Source organism: Pteropus medius, unplaced genomic scaffold (assembly GCF_902729225.1).
Source record: "Pteropus medius unplaced genomic scaffold, Ma_sr-lr_union100, whole genome shotgun sequence".
Classification (NCBI taxonomy): domain Eukaryota; kingdom Metazoa; phylum Chordata; class Mammalia; order Chiroptera; family Pteropodidae; genus Pteropus; species Pteropus medius.
In genome coordinates, this window is record NW_024344240.1 from 13,650,012 (window position 1) to 13,665,696 (window position 15,685).

At 33.3% G+C, this 15,685-nt stretch overlaps 1 pseudogene; it reads left to right on the forward strand.

Annotated features, from left to right (window-relative positions):
- The first annotated feature begins 13,274 nt into the window (after positions 1-13,274).
- LOC120607426 (translationally-controlled tumor protein-like) lies at positions 13,275-13,784 on the forward strand (annotated as a pseudogene).
- Positions 13,785-15,685: the final 1,901 nt, after the last annotated feature.

The window sequence follows — 15,685 nt, forward strand, 5'->3', positions numbered from 1 at the left end:
ATTCTTGATTTTATTTTACAAATACATCACAAAAAATGATTGAAACTAAATTGTTCAAGATATAATCCCCTAAAGCTATACTGTTTATTTATTAATGTAATGAATGTCGTCAATTTGCAAAGAATTATACATTTACAAATATCTCTGCTTTCTGTAGTTTCAGTTCTCCACCCTTACTAACATTATTGTATATATAGTTTTCATATAAAACATTTTTTTAATAAAGGAGTTTTAATGGAACAAGAGGAAACATTACATTTTTATCATTATAATCTTCTGTTGAGTTTCAAGTTAGCATAAATGAGTCTCATTCATGGTATTGTTAGTCCTCATAAAATATTCTATTAATACTATTTATGACAAAGTCTTCAATATGTAAAAATTAAAAGCTAAAAGGACTAAAAAATGTGGACGCTAATATCTAAATAGAAAAATAAGCGAATAACAATTTTAAAAGGAAATAACAAATGTGTTTTAAAAAACCAACTTAACTAGTAACTGCATATAGTATAGGTAAATTGAAATGAGATTTTATTTTGTATCTACCAAATGGCCTGATTTTTAAGATAATGATGCTCAACTCTGTCAGTATGATGATCAGAGTATATTATTCTACATAAGTAGTATAGATTGGCATACACTTTGTGGAAATGAATTTAGCTATGTACATCAATAACCTTCAAAAACATTTAAACACATTTCCAAGTTTATTCTTGTAAGACTTTTTTCCAAGGAAATAATCATGAAAGGTTTATGCTTATTGATATTCATTTGTAAACTAAATGAAATATTGCATGCAAAGTGTTGGCAAAAAGTATTAGACAAATTGTTATTTTTTAATGGAGTAGAGAGTAGTATGAAAAATTATCTCAACTGAAAAATAAGGGAAACTAATGACTGTAGGTCTTTTCAATGATATAGTGGAGCATTGTATAATAGTTCTTCCCAAGATTATCCAGTTTTCTGGAAGAATCCATTTTTTAAACTTACTCTTTTCTATTGGGTAGGCCTAACTCTGAACAATTTGATGTTAAATTGTGGGGGAAAAAAGGGTAAGTTGCAAATGATTTTTGCTCATGAGCAATACGAATGATTTTTGTCTGGTAGAAAGATAACAAAAAAATATGATTCAATTGCCCTGTAGAACATTAACCAATTTTATATCTCATATAATTTAATTTCAACATTTTTTAAAATTATTGACTAGATATAGCTATTTTTCCTATCCTCTGTTGGACCAGCTTTATAATTCTACTGAATCTCTCATTAATAAGTTAAGCCAATATTTGATACTTTCTCACTATATATTTGTATGAAATTCATACATTTCAATTTTTGGAAAATTATAGTTTGAAAAACTCTGAGAATGCATCAGTTCTTTTCTCAACTAATAAGAAATCTTCATAGAAGAAAGATGATTACTTATCTATGCAATCCCTATCTTTCTTAAAAGATAAAATGTGTAAAATAAGTTTTGATAGGAAAAAATAGTTAAAACGTCCTTTTTTTCATCTATGATTATAAAGCTCAAGCAAAGTAGAAAAGGTATATTTCCTTACATATTTAGATTAACAGGTGAAAAATCAGTGTAGCGATGGTACGTTACACTTGATAATGAAGGAAAGAATGTTCTTCTGAATCAGATGAAAATTTAATCTGTGATCCAGTTGATCTCAAAAGCTAAATAGTGTTAAAAGATGTATTCTCTTAGAAAACCCTGTTTTTGAAGGAGGAAAAACAAAGAAAATAAATGTATCAATTCTTGGTCCAGTTTATTCATAGAACCAACCTCTATATTAGGAAGTCTTTTTTTTTTTAAGTCAAAATTTTCCCCCAGTTTTATTGAGACCTAATTGACATACATCACTCTATAAGTTTAAGGTGTACACCATTATGGTTTGACTTGCTTATATTACAAAATGATTACACAATAAGTTTAGTTAGCATCCATTACCTCATATAGCAAAAAAAGTTAAATATTTTTCCCTCGTGATGAGAACTTTTAGGATTTACTCTCTTAACTTTCCTATATATCATATGACACTGTTAACTACTGCCATCATGCTATACATTACATCCCTAGCACTTATTCATCTTGTACCTGGAAGTGTGTACCTCTTGACCTCCTTTCTCAATTCCTCCTTCGCCCTACTCCCCACATCTGGTAACCACATTCAAAGTTTTTTTTTCTTATATGAAGTTTTCTGACTTTTAGTTTTAGCACATATGACAATTTAAAAAGTGGCAGAAAGAATACAGAAGTTAAGAGCATGAGCTTTGAAGCTATGTCACAACTCTGTCACTTCCTAGTAGAGATCTTCGATAAATTCCTTAACCTGTCAGACCCTCGGTTTTCTGATCTGCAAAATAAAGAAAATAATAATAATGCATTTTCATTTTCTATTAAAAGTAAGCTTGAGGATTTTTCCTTTTGAAAAAAATGCTGTTTTGTACAGACACATCATATTCTTATTACTATAAATTTACTCTTCATATTTTAATGATTAAATTGCCTTACTGGTATAATTATCATACCTGTCTATACTGGTAAGAGCCAGTTTTCCCCAGGGCCTGAATGAAAAGAACAGCAGATCTGAGACTTTAGATTTTGGATTACACACACTTACTTCACTCTGAACTAATCTGTCACTACTTAAATTATAATCTGTGAAGGATTAACATACTACATAGCTTGTTATAATCAATCTGATTTACTCAAAATCCCATTCTCAATTAAGAGAAAAATAGCAAGATACAGAATCTGTTTTGTTTGGACAATAGAGAATAACTCAGAAATAAATAGAATGGGCCAGAAGAATAGGATTAGAATTTAGATGAGAATCTTTGGACAATCAATATATAGCGAAATGGCAGAACAGAGCTGCTTATAGAATTATAAACCTCAAAAAAGTGAATGGAGTATATAAGGTAAACTGAATTCCAGAATTGCAATTAATATTACTATTATTATTACTAAATTATTATTGTTGTTATTATTATTATTCCAGTGAGTATCTATCTTCTGAATTTTTTTTTCCTGTCTAAAATTTGCTCACAGGATCTTTTAAAAAATGTATGTAGGTATCAGAGGTTGTAAAATAACCTCTCTAAGAGGTTTGAGCATGGAAGAAATAACTACCTTGAATATTAGAAAAAACTCAAAAGTAGAGATTCTATTTCAGTTTTAGGATTCTATGGTGGCAATGTTCTTTAGATTTTCAAAAAAAAAAATGAGAATGGCACTTCTAAAATTTGTAGGACTTATATAATCATATGTCTACTTATCCAGCTTCAATAGACTTTTAATTAATTAAATAGTATTTGAAGAGCTGACTGGTTGGGTGCTGGCTAGATGCCTGTGTCCCAAATAAAAGGCCAATTTCTTCACTAAGTAGCCATGGCTTTAATTAAGTCTAATGAGATAAAGTGACAAATCCCTGTAAGGATGGCTACTACTATAAATCGCTCAGCTTCAAAGAAAAGTGTTGTGAAACACAGATACTTCAATAAAATTAAATGTGTGCATATGAATGTATAAACACCCCCAAATAAACATTCATCTGTTATACTAAATAATAGAATCGTAATATTATATTGCAGAATTTTATACAAGGCATTTTTATATCCGATATCTCATTTGATTTCCAATATGGTCAGCAGAAAAGACAATATTATTTCGACTTTATGGATAAGAAAATTGAGGTTTAGAGCCATCTGATGATTTAACTATTACTCAAAACAAAACACAGTCAAAGTGGAACCAAAGATAATTTTAGAGAAAGTAAGAAACATAGATACCCTCTATTTCATATCTCTCATTATATAAATGAAGAATATGAGACTCAGAGATAAATGCCCTTAGCATGAAATAGAGCCAAGAACAGGCCTCATTGACTACATTAATGATTCAAATATAGCTTTTCAATTACAATAGAACAAAATGAAAATCTAGGGACTGAAACAGACCTTCGGATTCATCCATGCAAGGACTCATTTTACCGGTAAGGACAGCAAAGGATAATTTCCAAACTTTACAGAGTAGTAGGTTTTAAACACAATTCTCCAAATTCAGTATTCTTTTTAAATTACATAACTGTATATGCTCAATCTATTTACATGCATTTAAGTGATTTGGGTTCAAATCTCACAGGCCTAAGTGACATCTATTTTATAGTTTATTCTTTAGATCTAGTGACAAGAAATTTTATAAACTCATAAAGCACTAGCAGATTTTTTTCTTGAAACAATAGTAAATCTTACAGACTATGTTATGTGCTTTTTACTATAAATTTAGTCTTCAAGTTTTGATGTGCCAGAGACTAATACTTTTAAAATTCAAAACTCTGTTTTTAACAAATACTGCATGGAGAAAGAAAAGCTGATGGCATATATTTCCAGTCTTAATATTAAACAACACTTAGGTAGTTCAAACCAAGCAAGGTACAGAGAATTGGTTACAAAGGTGCTGGAAAAAACAGAGATTTAAAAGCAGAATACTAGGAAGCTATTATCATAGTTGTGCTGGAACCCATGAGCCAGCAATGGCTTCTCAGCTACTGGAGAAACATTTTTGACTGACCACACCTATTAGAACTTCAGGGCTGCTCCTCACAAAAACCCTGAAGTGTGTACTCTAAGGATGCTGGGTCAATATTTGCAAATCTTTCAACTCCTCCCACTTTCCAAACTTCTGCCCATATTTCTCAATGTCAGAACTTGAGAAACTTGGCACTTAAGCTACTAGTTTGGTAAAGTGTCTCAGAAATACAGTTTGCAGGCTTCTAAACTTGTCAGCATGGTGGAAAATATAGAAGGATGTGGAGTTGAAAACAATTAAATCATACACGAATTGATACTAGGTAGTTTGTCAATGTATAGCTACCTGGAAGATTATAGAGACAAAAGACATATCTTCTGTGTATAACCTAAGTGGCAGGATCTGGGGTGGGAGGGGAAGGCTAGAATTCATTGACACTACACATAATGCCAAAGGAGAGAGGCTGAGCAAAGACAAAGCTGTTAAATATGTCCTATCTTATGATTGATGTAAATTAAAAAAAAAAAAAATTAACAGCGAATGTTCAGGACTTGGTTCATAGGGATGATAGAAAAATCCCAGTCAATATTCCCTTTGCTTAGAAAAGGATCAAGTTCTCTAAAAGAGTTAGAGGAGCATTGTTATATAATGTATTCTTCCTGACCTAGACCATGAGTTCTGGAATCAGACATATAATTTGAATTTGGCCTCTGTTATTTACTAGTTTTGTGACATGGAGACATTGAGTGTTTTAAATTCTCTGAACCTTAATTTCCTATCTAAACTCAAATGGATAGGATCCATACCTAATATGATTGAAAAGTACAATAGGTAAGATACACAATGTTCCAAATACATAATACATAGTCAATAAATGTTAGCTCCATGTCCTAACAGTCCCTGCCTCTTAGGATATGTATGATTCAGGTAAAAATTATGCTGGAATGAATTGTTCCTAGAAGAATTAAGAACACTTCTTCTTTTCCCATCTTCTCAACTACACACACATGAAATTACTAGAATTATTACTTGTAAAGAATTAAAGTTGCTGGTTAGTCTTCATGCCTGACTAGTTTATAGATATAATCAGTAAATATTTAAAAAAGGTCAATGTCTGTACAGCAGAAAATAAATAGACTATTCTTTAATTCAGAGCATTTACAAAGTTTACAAAGAACAATTGTTTATTTGTTTAAGATGCTGGGTTTACTTTAAATATTATTAACACCAAAATTCAAAATTCAAAGAACATATTAGCCTCATATCTATTGAAGCACTAATACCAATTGTTATGAACTGAATTGTGTCCCACCAAAATTACTAAGTTGAAGCTCTAAACACCAATGTTACTGTATTTGGACATAAGGCATTTAGGGAGTTATCTAGATGAGATTAAATGAGGTCATAAGGGCAAGGTCCTAATCTGGGAGGACTGGTATCCTTATAAGAAGAGGAGAGGACACCAGAGCCTTCTCTCACTGCAGGCATGCAGAAGAAAGGTAATATGAACACAGAGAAAAGGAAGCAGTTTACAAGCCAGAATGACTCCTCATCAGAAACACAATTTGCCAGCACCTTGATGAATGACTTTTAGCCCCAGAACTTTGAGAAAATAAATTTCTGTCACTTAAGCCACCCAATCTGTGATATTGTGTTATGACAGCTCAAGCAAACTGATACGTAAATAATATAAAGCTGATGAATTTGGGCTAATTTTCTGTGGGGAGGAACAACACAGTACCTTTTACTCTTTGGGAAAAAGCTATCTCTTTTATCCCTTTGTGTTCTGGGAGAAGAGGTGGGTGAGTTTACACCTGGATCTGGGAGCCTCTTGGGAAGTTCACAGATCTTAGTCCACCTATTTCCTTTGAGATTCAATGTTATAGAATTTCTCAATGAATAAGTGCCATTTTGAATTGAAAGGGTTTCACGGATGTAAGGGTGATTCAAATCAAACTGAAAAGAAGTTTGCAGGTTGTATCTTTCTCAGTAGGATTCTACAGAGAAACCCACAGCTTTCTGAGGAAGAATTCACTCTGGAAAATTTCAAGACATAGCCACCATAGATTTTCAAAATTTAGTGAAGTTTGTTAACGTAGGTTAGGAAAAAATGTATGACCCTCAAAGTTGCCGCCTTCTGCACTCGCAGAGATTTGAGCTCTTAGAGCAGTGGGCACAGATCTGACTTTGTGGATCTAGTTTTTGAGACTAAAACCTTGTGAGAACAATAGAAAAAAGGGCAGCTAAAAAGCTACAACTGCAAGTAAGCTGTTTATATTTTTAAAATTTTCTTCCCTATGTTCTCTGTAAGCAGGATTGCTTTGTTTAATAGTTAAGGAGTAAGGGAATGAAGAAAAGAAGGAAAGGACATATTAGATTTCCTGATGAACATAGTAGCCTCTCTTATTCATAGTTTTTGTTTCCCAAGTTTCATTTACCACGGTCAACCATTGTCTAAAAATATTTAATGAAAAAATTTTGGAAGTAAACAATTCGGATGTTTCAAATTGGCACTGTTCTGAAAAGTTTGATGAAATCTCATGCCGTCCTTCTCCATCCTGCCCAGAGTCTGAATCTTCCCTTTGTCAATGGTATCCATGCTGTATACACTACCTGCTACTTAGTCACTTAGAAGTCATCACTGCTAACAAATTGACTATTGCGATATTACAGTCTTGTGTTCAGCTAACTTTCATTTGATTTAATAATGGCCCAAAGCACAAGACCAGCAATGCTGGCAATTCATGTATGCCCCATAGAACCCATAAAGTGTTTCCTTTAAGTGAAAAAGTATGTGTATATAAAAAAATAAACATAGTATATGTAGAATTTGGTCCTATCCACATTTCAGGCATCCACTCAGTCATTTACTCTATGATTGATGGGAGAAATATTTTAAAAACGACTATTTTGTTACCCCAATATAATGGCTTGGAGCTTATAGATTTTCATATATACTAGTGCCCTATGAGCTGTACTTTAAAAAATGTTTACACTTGTGAACAAGCAATTCATGAAGGATTCAAAAAGTTCAGTGCTGAGGTGTTCAAACCATGTCCACAGATTCTTTGATGCTCCTCCCTTCTATAGGTGAAGCTAATTTTCTCTCTCCTGGAGTGTAGACAAGTCTTAGTGACACACTTCCAACGAATAACAATAGAGTATACTTAGTGACTTGCTTTCAACAAATAATGGCAGAAGTGATACTGTGTTTTTTAAATATTAGGTTATAAAAAGACTGTAACTTGTATAATGCTCTGGGGGAAACACTCTGTTATGAGCAGTCCTATGGAGAGTCCCACATGCTGAGGAACTGAAGCCTACTGCCAGAGGCCACAAGAGTTTAGAAGCAGACACCCAGTTTCTTCAGATATTGTAGCCCTGGCTGACAGCTTGACTGAAACCTCCTAAGAGACCTTGAGAAAGAACCACCTAGCAAAGTTGCTCCCAGATTTTTGAGTCTTACAAACTGCATGAGTTAATAAATGTTTATAGATGCTAAGTTTTGTGGTTTTCTGAAAGCTTTATTACATAAGCCTAATTAATTCAGTCATTAGCCACTGGCAAGTGAACTCAATCTCCAGCTCCTCTCCCCACCCCTGAGGTGGGTGGGCCCAGGGACTGAAAATTCTAACCCTCTAATCATGTGGTTGATTCTCCCAGCAACCAGTCCCTCACCCTTAGGTAGGGTCCAAAAGCCACCTCATTAATATAGCAAAAGACACTTTTCTTACTCTTGTACTTAGGAAATTCCAAGAATTTTAGGACCTCTGTTCTAGAAATGGTGACAAAGACTAAATATGTATTTCTTATTATAAACCAAAATATTACACAGAGTTAAATAAATATTACAATCAGACTCACTCAGAAAAATGGAAAATAAAATAACAAAGTCAAGTCACTTCTTAAACATTATATTGCCATTTTTTTAAAATAGTTATTCCTGGTATTTATCAGAGCACAGATAGGTATTTAATTGAAACACTCTGTTTGGTGGGTAATTTTTCAATATACTACTTATACAATTTTAAGCACATATATTTTTAAAACAGTGATTCTACTTCAATAAAAAATCTAAGAAATATTTATAAATATTCAAAAAGATGACCCTCATATCATTGTGTGCAATAGGGAAAAATAAATGATCTAAAAAAATAAATGATCTAAAAAATAAATGATCTAAATGTCAGGCACTTTCCTTAATCCTTATAAGAGTCTATGAGCTAAGCCCATTTTTTAATCAGCATTTTATAGATAAGGGAAACTGGGATGCAAAGAAGTGAAAGAGCTTCCTTGAGGTTCCAAAGCTACTAAACAGCAGAACAGAAATTCAAAGCCATGCGCTTAACAATTACAATAGGCTGCTTCTCATAAAAATAAATTTTTAATGTATTTTAATAGGAAAATATTTAAACAAATAATGAACTCTAATTATAGACACCTCTATGAATATTAAAAATAAGTTAGATCCATATTCAATTTGATGAAATGGTATTAGTAATTATTTTCCTTCATGTTAAATTGCATATCAAGGATTACTAATGAAAATGCCTAAAGTCATTAAGCAGGTGTTGCTCATGAATATAGCCCCTGCAGAACTCCAGCAGATTGCCACCATGTGGAATGTGAGTCCATTACTTCTAATTTCCTGATTTTTTTTTTAAGAGAACCCATGAAAATCTGAATTGTTTAAAATGTGAAATCACGCCATGTTAAATGTATAACAACAAATTAAAATTTTTAAAATGCTAAAGCCAAATGTAATATTTCTAAATGCAAACCCTAACCACAGTGCTCCAGGTTGGTATCTCTCTATAGATTTATAATAATGAATTAAGAAAAGTTATTCCAAGCCACCTAACACACTTCACTGAAAGGTGATTTAATTCATTATCATATCTAAAGAAATGATGTCTTAGTCAAAGATATTTTAACCAGCCGCGGAAACAGAAAAATAGAGACAAAGAAGTGGCATGTTCAAGCAAACTCAACACATATACTACTGATTCCAAGCATCAGTATGTCTGATCTTACTGTTCTGGATTTTTCAGAGCAGTTGAGAACTGGGCTCGAGCCAAACTTTGTGTGTTTGAATCCCAGCTCTGACACTTCCTAGTTACGTAAACTCTCTGTGCCTCAATGTTTAGTTTGTAAAACAGGGATTATAAGCTTATGTACCACATTGAAATGTGAGAAAGTATGGCTCAATAAATATTAGCTATTATCACTGTGGAGATGAAGCATTAGATTATCAGAGCCTGGTGCCAGAAACTATTCTTATCATTTAACAGTCTTTGTGCTGATGTCATTCTCACGAAACATTTTCTAATTATAGTAGTCTTGTGTACAATAAAAGAATGCCTTGACCTGAGGGTGTGAGAACAGACACAATGGTAGAGAGCTTCATATAAATTAAGAAATTGCTAATCTGATTAAGATACTTTACTCTCTAGTGAGCTCAGTTACCATTAATTACTTGCCGAGGACTTGATTATATCTAGAACTAAGACAAGATCAGTTTTCTGGATCCTAAACCATGGTGAATTCATCAAGATAGATGTCAACCAAAGAAAAGTCTTGGCATCTAGTCCATTGTAATGTTCTTTTTTTCACAATGAGATCTTTTTTTCAGGATTTATCTCTACAAATCATAATAAAAAAATTATGTCTCTCTTATTCATTGTGCAACCCTCAATATTTATCTCTATGTTTTACAAACAGTAAGTATTCAATACATATAAATAGAATGGATGAATTAAAAATAAATGAAACACAAAAGACCCTAAATAGCCAAAGCAATCTTAAGAAAAAAGAACAAGGCCAGAGGTAGTACTCTGCCTGACTTCAAATTATACTACAAAGTGACAATAATCAAACCAGAATGGTATTGGCAGAAAAACAGACACACGGACCAATGGAACAGAATTGAGAGTCCAGAAGTAAACCCCATATATATTGGCAAATATTTTTTTTAAAGGAGCCAAAAACATACAATAGAGAAAGGAAATCTTCTTTAATAAATGGTGCTGGGAAAACAGGAAAGCCACGTGTAAAAGAATGAAACTAAACTGTTGTCTATCATCACACACTAAGATTAACTTAAAATGGATCTAGGACCTGAATATAAGACCTGAAACAATAAATTGCATAGAAAATGTGGGTACTAAATTCATGGACTTTAGATTTAGAGACGATTTAAGAATTTGACCTCAAAGTCAAGGGAAGTAAAAGCAAAAATAAATAAATGAGACTATAGCAAACGAAAAAGCTTCTGCACAGCAAAGAAACCATCAACAAGGCAAAGAGGCAACCATTCAAATGGGAGAATATATTTGCAAACAATGCTTTTGGTAAGGGCCTAATATCCAAAATATAAAAATAACTCGTAAAAAAAAATCCAATTAAAAAAATGAGCAGAGGACCTGAACAGATACTTCTCCCAAGAAGACATTTGAGTGGACAACAGACATGAAAAGATAATCAACTTCACTAACTATTAGAGAAATGCAAATCAAAACCACAATAAGATACCATCTCACACCTGTTAGAATGGCTATAGTCAAGAGGGCAAGTAATGTCAAGTGTTGGAGAAATTGTGGGCAAAAAGGAACCTTTATATCTGCTGGTGAGAATGTAAATTGGTACAACCACTATGGAAAACAGTATGGAGTTTCCTCAAAAAAATAAAAATAGAATTACGGCAATCCCTCTTCTGGGTATTTACCCAAAAAATCTGAAAACTTTTATCCACAAAAATATATTCACCCCAATGTTTCATAGCAGCATTATTCATGGTGGCCAGGACATGGAAGCAACCAAAGTGTCCTATGATAGCAGATTAGATAAAGAAGATGATATATATATCATCTATATATATTCTATCTATCTATATATATATATATATCATCTCTCTATATATATGTCATCTATATATGTCATCTATATATCATCTATGTGTGTGTGTGTGTATATATATATATGTGTGTGTGTGTGTGTGTGTGTGTGTATATATACACACACACACAATGGAATATTACTCAGCCATAAGAAAAGATGAAATACTGCCATTTGCTACAACATGGATAGATCTTGAGATAACCATGCTAAGCAAAATAAGTCAGACAGAAAAAGTTGACAACTATATGATGTCACTCATATGTGGGATATAAAATTTAAAGCAACAAACAAACCTGACAAACAGAATCGTGGACATGAACAGTGGATTAGTGGTTATCATAGGAAGCGGGATGTGGTAGACAAGAGTAAAAGAGGTCAAATATTTGGTGATGAAAGGAAATCTAACTTTGGGTGGTGAATACACAATGTAATATATATGACATACTATGGGATTGTACACTTGAAACTTATTTGATTGTATTAGTGTCACCCCAATAATGTTTAATAAAAAAAGAATGAAAATTGAAAAACGGATTCCTTTATATCAGATTGGTTGTTGCCATTTATCTCGTTTCAATCAAAGTATTGCTTAGTTATTTCTGGTTCATTGATATTTCCATTTGATTGAGTTCCAAATACTAAACATTTTGCAGGAATTGAAGAGTGGGAAATGAGAATTGGAAGACAGGAAAAGCAACTAGCTTTTGAGGAGTTGCAATAATGATATATATACTGCCAGTTCTGGCCACAGCAGAGTAATGGATATCTGGTTTATCTTCCTGCCATAGAAATCAACAAAATAAGATAAAATATATGAAATGATTTTTTTCAGGCTTTGGGGAAAACACAGCATATAACTATAATTCCTGAAAGAAGGACAACACATGAGCCTAGTTCCACATTCACCCTGGTTTTCTTGACTAAACTTCAAAAGAAAGACAGTACCTGATGTTAGCAAGGATATTGCTGGTGGTATTTTTAAAATGATACAATCACATAGGAAACCTGCAATTTCTTTTTATGTTAAGCATACACCTTACCCTATAATCCAGCACTTTTATTCCAGGTATTTTTACAAAAACAATGAAAATGTATGCCCAGGAAAATACTTATATCTAAATGTTCACAAGAGTTTTCACAGAAGAACGTATGAACAAATTATAGTATATTTCTACACTAGAATAATAAGAATGAAGAGATACAAACTGCTGATGTCTGTAATAACAAAAGTCAAATCCTCAAAACATTCTGTCAAACAATTGCAGACATCACAAAACAGTAGCCAATGTTTGATTCCATTTATATGAAGATCAATAATAGCAAAATTAACTGTTCGTAATGTCAGAGAAATTCACAGGGAGTGTGCCCCTGAAAAAATGAGAAAATTTGGGAGTGTGAAGGAAATGATTTTTATCTTTATTGGGTTTTGAATTACACAAATTTAAACATTTGTTGAAACTCATCAATCTATATTTAGGGTGTATGCCCTTTACTGCATGTAAATTATAGCGCAATTAAAAAACAAGCCACGCAGGGACAAAATTTATATGTTGTACTACCATTAAGAGACCTTGAAATTGGAAAGCAAAGAAGCAAAAGAACATTCAACTTTGGAGAGAAGGGAGACGAATAACGTTCACATACATCTCTGAGATGGAGTCTAATTTAAGATTTTGTGAACAGATCCTGGAATGATTTAAAAAGATTAAGGAATATAGCTTTTCTGCCCACATTCCTGAGCACCACTCCAGCTGCATTGAGCTCCAGGCTCCTGCTGAGCCAGCGCCACCGCTGTCTCCTTCCAATCGCAATCACGACCAAACACGGGAACTTCATCAGCTATGATGAAATGTTCCTCGACATCTACAAGACCTGGGAGATCTTGGACGGCTGTGCCTAGATTTGGAGAGGAAGATGTCAGCAGGACAGAGGTTAACATTGATAACTTGCTCATTTGTGCAAATGCCTCCGCTGAAGGCTGGGAAGGCGAAGATACCGAGGCACGATAATCACTGGTGTCTGTTTTGTCATGAACCATCATTTCGGAAACCATCAAGGGGGAAACTAGCCTCACAAAAGAAGCCTACAAGATCTACACCAAAGATTACATGAAGTCAATCAACTTGAAGACCAGAAATCAGAAAGAGTAAAACCTTTTATGAGTGGGGCTACAGAACAAATCAAGCACATCCTTGCTAATTAAAAAAACCAAAAAACAAAAAACTACTAGTTCTTTATTGGTGAAAACATGAATCCAGATGGCAAGGTTGCTCTGCTGAACTACCGTGAGGATGGTGTGACCCCATATATAATTTTCTTTAAGGAAGATTTAGAAATGGAAAAATGTTAACAAATTTGGCCATTTGGATCTATCACTTGTCATCATCATAGCTGGCTGTTGCTTTTCATCCACACACCAGGAGTTGGACAAATGAGACTAATGTTATCTTGAACTCTTCATTTATTTTTACCTTGATTTATTTGGAGCAGAGGCATTGTTTTTAAGGAAAACTTGTGTAGTTTGTCTAAAAATAAAATGTATTTAAACTAAAAAGAAAGGAATATAAATGTAAATTAGAAAACAAGGGAAATAAGAATGGGAGGACATAGGTGCAGAGAACAAACTGATGGTTGCCAGGTGGAAGGGGGGTTGGAAGAGATTAAGAAATACAAATTGGCAGTTATAAAATTGTCATGAGAATGTAAAGTATAGCATAGGAGATATAGTCAATAATATTTTAATAACTATGTATGGTGTCAAGGGGGTATTAGACTTATTTGGGGGGATCACTTTGTAAGTTATACAAATGTCAACTGTAATTGAAAGATTAAAAATGAATGAAAAATAAATAGGAGTATGAGCAGCTTACAATCAGATGCACAAGCTAACACTGAATGCCTGTTATACAGATACCTTGTGATAGATGCGTACCATATAGGAACAAATATAATGCACATTACCATAGTTTAGACAGTAATTATTATTTTTCTTTTACAGATAATTAAAGAGGCCCAGAGAATTAAAATCTAAGGCCACAAAGGTAGAAAGTTATAGGAATAGGATTTAAACCAGGGACTAGCCAAGTGGTGGCTTTTGAGGCTAAATTCAACATTTCAATTTGTCTGCTGAGCATGATAAAATAAAAAAAAATTGAACTAATATTTGTATTTAAAGACAGTAACATTTCCATAAAAATCTGAATTTCTGGAAAATGCTAAAAAATTGGAAAATCTACCATCTTGTGTCTGTGTTTCCACATGGAGAAAAATCATCTGAAGCTCAGTAGCAAGCAGGTAGCCCCTTTAAAAGAGACTTAAATAGGACATGTTACCTGCCTGGTCCTTGTAGACATTTGAGTATATATTCCTGATTTATGACCATGTTCGTCTACTGTGTTCAGGTCCAGAGAAGACATAGAAAAAATGTGATGATATTATACAGTGAAAGGGGATAAAAAATCATGAGTAGAGAATCCATAACTCATTTGTGTTTATAAACGATTTGTGTTTATTAAAAGGCAACGATGGAAACTGATAATGTCAAAAGCAAGATATTATGTAACAGAAAAAGACAAAGAGAGACCTGTCTAAAAGGAAAGTCCTTTTTATAGTGACTAATACCCTTTGGATGTATTCCAACTTGTGGGGATGCTGTACTAATAATCGAGAAACTCACAGAAGACAACTTCTCAAAATAGCTTGACTGATGTTAGAGAATAACCTTTCTCTGGAATAAGAAGTGTGGTTAAATTCAAAGCAATTAGAACAATACAATTAAGAGTTGGAATGTGGAGGAAATTTGAAACACACTTAGAGTAGCTAGGTCTGTGTTTCCTTCTCTGTAAAATTAAAGGACAAGACCATGGGGTTGTTCCATACAACCCCTTTCAGCGCCAGCATTCTTTGGCTTAATGAATCAGGATAACATTAAAATGTAGCCTACTACCCCCAAGAGTGCCTGTCTGGAATTTTCATTCTACACATACTAGTGCCTTTACCTAGAGTACAAAGTAGGAAATGATCTCTTTCCCAGGCCATTCGGCTTGACTCTCCTTGGGCTACAATCTCACTTTCTTCCTGATTCTCCTCTCATATTTTCTAATCTTCCACCACAGCTAAAAGAATTCAATGCATGTAGAGCCCATTTAAGTTCTACACAATCTTTATAATAAGGAGGATTCTGAGATAAATAGCTTATTTATTTTTTTAATTATGTAATACACTTAAGCTTGGAAAGGGAGAAAAAACAAG